We start from the raw sequence: 6,236 nt of genomic DNA on the forward strand, positions 1-6,236 counted from the left end.
TCTCTTCATGACATTTTTTTCCCCTTAGGTTCCATATATATGTGTTAGCATACGGTATTTGTTTTTCTCCTTCTGACTTACTTCACTCTGTATGACAGACTCCAGGTCTATCCACCTCATTACAAATAACTCAGTTTCATTTCATTGAATTAGTGTTTTTGGAATATATAACCAGAGTAGAATTGCTGCATCATATGGTAGTTCTATTTTCAGTTTTTTTTTTTTAGAAACCTCCATACTGTTTTCCACAGTGGCTACACCAATTTACATTCCTACCAACAGTGTACAAGTGTTCCCTTTTCTCCACATCCTCAGCAGCATTTGTTATTTGTGTTCTTTTTGATGATGGCCATTCTGACAGGGGTGAGGTGATATCTCACTGTGGTTTTGGTTTGCGTTTCCCTGATGACTAGCGAAGTTGAGCATCTTTTCATGTGCCTGTTGGCCATCTGCATTTCCTCTTTGGAAAAATGTCTATTCAGTTCTTCTGCCCATTTTTTAATCAGGTTGTTTGTTTCTTTGATGCTGAGTTGTATGACCTGTTTATATATGTTAGATATTAATCCCTTATCTGACCTCATTTTATCTTAATGACATCTTTAAAGATCCTATCTCCAAATACAGTCACCTTCTGAGGTACAGGGGGTTAAAGCTTCAATCTGTGGATTTTCAGGAGCCACAGTTCAGCCCCAAACAGAAGCCACCCACTTTTTTTCCCTCTTATATCCCTGTAGTATTATTGTTATTGGAGAAACTGAGAGAGGTTTTTTTTTTTTTTACGGTACGCGGGCCTCTCACTGCTGTGGCCTCTCCCGTTGCGGAGCACAGGCTCCGGACGCGCAGGCGCAGCGGCCATGGCTCACGGGCCCAGCCGCTCCGCGGCACGTGGGATCCTCCCGGACCGGGGCACGAACCCGTGTCCCCTGCATCGGCAGGCGGACTCCCAACCACTGCGCCACCAGGGAAGCCCGAGAGAGGTTTTCTAAGTCCGGGAGCCAGAGTGTCAAACAGGGCATTGGCGAACCTGAGGGGATCTGCTTGTCTGTCCCAGCATCCCACCAGCTCCCCAGGAGAGTGGGGTGTGTTTGCACGCTTGAACCAGTCAACCCGTTCCCAAAGCATTGCTTCAGTGTTTTAGGATAAATAAAACAACGTTGAGCAATGTCACTCTTTCACTTGGCATCACTTCTTATATCTGTGTGTCTTGATTTAAAATAACAGTAATGTGGACAGGTAGCCCTATTGATCATATCAAAATTGGAAACAACCTCAGTGACCAGCAGCAGGATTTAATAGGATTCTCTGTAGCCTTTGGAAACTTGGCTGTGGAACAGTATTTGCAATGTGAGAAGATGCTCAGGATAGAGGAAGTGGAAAAAAGCATGTTAAAGAAATATGTACAGTTTGATTCCAACTTTTTGAAAACAATTTATTACATGTACATATATTTTCATATATATGTATATGCATCTGTGTTTATTTGGAAACATATGCTCTAAGATGTTTAAAATATCTCTTGGTCATGGAATTGAGATTCCATGGAATTGAGAATATTTCAGATTTTTTTCTTCTGTTTTTCTAAACGTTTTATGTTTTCTGCAGTAAATATATATATTATTTTTGCAATTAGGAAAAAATCCTTAAAAACCCAAACCTTGATATACACACTCAGTTTACAGAAAAATTCTTCTAACTTAGCCTGTGCCATAAGGAGCTCTCTTACAGCTTTCCACATGGGACTGCATTTATAAAAATTTCATTTACTTGCCATTTTCCAGATACAACTCGCAGCCATGATTACCTGGACTTCTAGAAGAATTTTTGTGCCAGGCCTGAGAATCTCTTTTCTCTTTTTTGTCCATCTGACTTTCTTTTCCCATGAAAGGGGTTTTTTGGAGTGAATTCAGCGAGAGGGTGGTGCCCCACAGACCTGGATAAGGGGTATGAAAATAAATATGTATGTTAGATATTAATCCCTTATCTGACCTCATTTTATCTTAATGACATCTTTAAAGATCCTATCTCCAAATACAGTCACCTTCTGAGGTGCAGGGGGTTAGAGCTTCAACCTATGGATTTTCAGGAGTAACATCCAAGCAGATCTAAAAAGAAGTAGGGGGGCTTCCCTGGTCGCGCAGTGGTTGAGAGTCCGCCTGCCGATGCAGGGGACACGGGTTCGTGCCCTGGTCCGGGAGGATCCCACGTGCCACGGAGCGGCTGGGCCCGTGAGCCATGGACGCTGAGCCTGCGCGTCTGGAGCCTGTGCTCTGCAACGGGAGAGGCCACAACAGAGGAAGGCCCGCATACCACAAAAAAAAAAAAAAAAAAAAGTAGTAGGATGTAACTTCTTAGTGACTTTGTGCCTTCTAGTTCTCTGTATTTATTTGAGAGATCCTATGGACACACTTTCTTTTTAATAGAATGTGCTTTGATTGTCTAAATATCTCTATAATGTACATTGTATATTTTTATGAAGGAGAGGTTTGTGGAGGCTGATGCTGTCATGTCAAACTAGGAAGAGGCAGTAGTGGTCACCTTGACCAACTCTTGACATCACTGGTTCCCAGACCTCTGAATCCCCTAGAGAAACTTTATAAAGGGTTAGGGTCCCATACTATTAAAGAAAAAGAAGGGGCCTGGGCCTGTGGATTGTGAAAGCTCTGGTTCTTTTGATATTTGATCAGGTTGGAGAACCCTTTTTCCACATGACTCATGAATTTCTCCCTTCAACCTCACAATAGATGGTTACATGGACACTTCTAGAGAAAGAGAATTTTCTACCTCATGAGCTATTCCATTCCACTCTTGGACAGCTATGCCTCTTATAATTCTCTTTTGCGTATAACTTGGATAATTCCAACCATTTCAGAGGTAAAAAAAAAAATGGAATCACTTTGCATGTGTAACCAAATAAAAATTCCATGGTCCCACGTGGCCCAATCTCTGCACAGGGCCACATCTTCAAAAGCAAAAATAATAATAATGATAATTCAGGGCTTCACCTGCAACTCCCAAAGAATGTTGTCAGGGGTGCAATTCATTATCCGTGGTAACATTTCTCAAAATCCTTTTCCCTTTCCTTCTTGATTCTCTTATACTCCTCAGTTATACCAGAACTCTCATTCACTGTCCCAACCCTAAATCTCCCCAAGATCAGCCTGCATGCCTCTGCAGGCTCTTTTCTTTTTCCATTCTCAGCAACTCAGTACATAGATTTATTTTTATCCCTCTGGATGCTCTTCTTCTCTCTCTGGTTTGTCCACTACCCAGACTTCCCACAACAAAGGCGAGCCCAGGAAATGTGTAACAAAAATCTTTCCTCCTTTCTTCCATTCCACCTGGGCCTATTTTTCTATACCCAATTCCATGGTATTGCTTTTTTTGTTCAAGCCAGGAACTGGAGAAAGGAGAAGATAACATCAAAGATAAAATTCTCTTTATCACATGTGATGGGGGAGGGCTAAAGTTGGGTACCGTGGCACATTAATAAGCCATGTGTTCATCACAGTAGTGATTTTCTTCATCTGCCACGGCTAGACCTTGGACCCCTACATAGTTTACATAGTTCCTCCTCATTCTTCTAGCCTCCTCCCCCCAGGCATCATAGGTATTCATAAATAAATCCCACCGACTACCAACTGGTATCTATAAATATTTTTTTTCTGTCTCTGGATCTATTTCCTCCTCTTTAGTACTGTCTGTAGGTAAGTTCTTCCCTGATTAGCATGTTGGGGGATATTAAACAATAATACTGTGCACCCCAATGACTTACAGTGAAGTATACGCCATGCATTTAGAATCTCAGCTGCATCAGCCAAACCTGGCTTTTGATCCCAGTCTGTCCTTTACCTGCTGTGTGATACTGGGCAAGTCACTTCATCTCTGTGCCTCAGCTTTCTCATCTGTAAAATGGGGCCGTCACAAAATCTAACTTAAAGGGTTGTGAGAATTAAATGAACTTCAGCTAACTCATGTAAAGTGCTTAGCACAGCAGAGAGCTGGTTCTATGCATGCATCACTATTTCCATTTTTCTTTTAACCATCCTTTTAGGAGGGGATGGAGAGAAGAAAGGGTTATTTTGCTAGAAAGTGAAGAGGACCTGGTGAAAGACTTAGGGCAGACGTCAGCAAACTTAAGTTTGCAGGCCAAATTTGACCTACCACCTTTTTAAAAAACACATTAAAGCTTTTAGTAAAACTCAGTCACATTCATTCATCTCTGACTGCTTTTGCTCTACAATTATAGAACTTGAGTTGTTGTGATAAGGGACTGCATGACCTGCAGAGCCCAAAATACTTGCTATCTGGCTCTTTACAGAATACATTTGCCAACCCCAATTCAGAGTAAAAAAAACAGTCTTTTCGACATGGTCTGCCACTGAAGACATGAATGTCGTGAGGCCTTCTCTATCAGGTGAAGCGGCTGACTGTTGTCAAAGATTTCCTGTACCTAAGAGTCAACCCTCACCGACATCTTAATTTCCATGTCTTTCACCAAGAATTAACATCTACAACAATTGAGAATAAGGCAATGTTCCTTCGAAGCTTGGCTAATTCTACTAGAAACACAAGGAATGGAGTATTGCACATCTGAGAAGGCTACCAGGACCAGGATGCCCAGGGCCTCACCCATGTCTATGATTCTGTGCTTCTTCCCGGGCTGCTTGTCACTTCCCAGTGCCCCTGCCATAAGGTGGGCCCGGTCTTGTGTTTTTACAGGTGGAATTGAGGGGAACTATGTCTGCAATTCCCACACCTGATTTGAATCCTCCTCACTGACCCTCCATCCTCTCTCCTCTTCCTTCCTGCAGGCCAGATGCAGACAATCCAGTGAAGGACCCTGAAGTTTAGAGCAAGCTGTCCAGTAGAACTTTCTGGAATGATGGAAGTCTTCTATTCTGCACCAGTACAGTAGCTTCTAGTCTTAACGTGGCTATCGAGAACTGGATATGTGGCTAGTGCAAGTGAGGAAGTGAATTTTTGCTTTTCATTTAAATGGCACATACGGCTAGTGACTTGCTGTATTGGACAGTGTACTTTTGGAAGATGGCAGATGCAGATGTTTGGAGAATCCTAGCCCTGAATGTCTGGGTGGAGCCGAGCATAGCCCCTCCCCCACCGCTGCCCCCACCCCTTCCCCTGGCCTTGGACTGTGATGTGAGCAAGAAATTAACAGCTCTTTGGATTGGCGTGTGAGAGTTACTGTTTGACCAGCTGGGCTGCCATGACTAATACAGACACATGTCTTGGCAGCCACCTTTATGAAGAAAGGACAATTCAGTCTACTCATCCATTTTACAAGCTCAAGGAATGCCGGGGGCCTCTGCTGAGACCTAGTTTTCAACCTAGTCTGTGGCATTGATTATCCTGCTTAAAAGATGAAAGAGATGGCTTTGTGGGCCAGAGAGTAAGTAGTTTTACTTAGCGGCTTGGCCGTACTTGACCCCAGCTATAAGCTAAGTAGGAAGGTTCGGTTCTGTTCAAAACTAAGTTCCAGTCGTTTTTCACAACTGCTTTAAACTGTTCATGTCCTGTTCACGACAGAGAAAGGGCCATCTGGTATGATGATTTTTTGGCTTGAAGAAGAGAAAACGAAAGACAAGTATAAGCTTTAATACTCAAGAGATCCGATTCTCTGCCGGAGAGGAAATGAACTCCATATCCAGGAGAATTCCACCAGGAAGGGGCCAAACAGACCGTGCTCTCTGGAGGCTTCTCAGCAGTGCTGTGAACACCATTCTAACACTCCTTTCGGTCATTTCCGAGGTGAGACAGTGACACACCGCTGGAATAGGACAGCTGATCTCACCTTCTCTGGTATCATCAGAGAGAGGATCTAGGAAGCTTCCGTGCAACGCCAGAAGGGCTAGGATGGCAGGAGCCATCTCATCTGCTCTGTGTGCCTGCCTGTTTCTGGGAGAAGCACCTTGACACCTGTTTTACTGTAAAGAGAACCAACTTTGGAATCAAACAGACCTCTACCAAAATCTCAAGTCTGTCACTTACTAACTTGCACAAATGATGTCACTTCTCTGAACATTGTTTTCTTTCATTTAGGGATGATAATAAACCGACGTCACAGAGCTGCCACAAGGATAAAATGAACCGGTGTCTATGGCAGCATTTAGGACAGGGCTTCATACAGAATCGGTGTCTTGGGGAACTGAGGGTTTGGAGCATAGAATTCCAATCCTGGTGCATCAAAGAAGGCCTTCAGGGTGGTCCTGTGGATGAGG

At 43.3% G+C, this 6,236-nt stretch overlaps 1 protein-coding gene across 1 annotated transcript in view; it reads left to right on the plus strand.

The window, feature by feature from the left end:
• ADAMTS9 (ADAM metallopeptidase with thrombospondin type 1 motif 9) overlaps positions 1-6,236 on the plus strand; it is a 231,858-nt gene extending 225,622 nt beyond the window's left edge. Inside the window, exon 40 of the mRNA XM_055079382.1 lies at positions 4,812-6,236. The gene's annotated coding sequence lies outside the window, so the exon portion shown is untranslated. The remainder of the gene's footprint in view (positions 1-4,811) is intronic.

Source organism: Physeter macrocephalus, chromosome 18 (genome assembly GCF_002837175.3).
Source record: "Physeter macrocephalus isolate SW-GA chromosome 18, ASM283717v5, whole genome shotgun sequence".
Classification (NCBI taxonomy): domain Eukaryota; kingdom Metazoa; phylum Chordata; class Mammalia; order Artiodactyla; family Physeteridae; genus Physeter; species Physeter macrocephalus.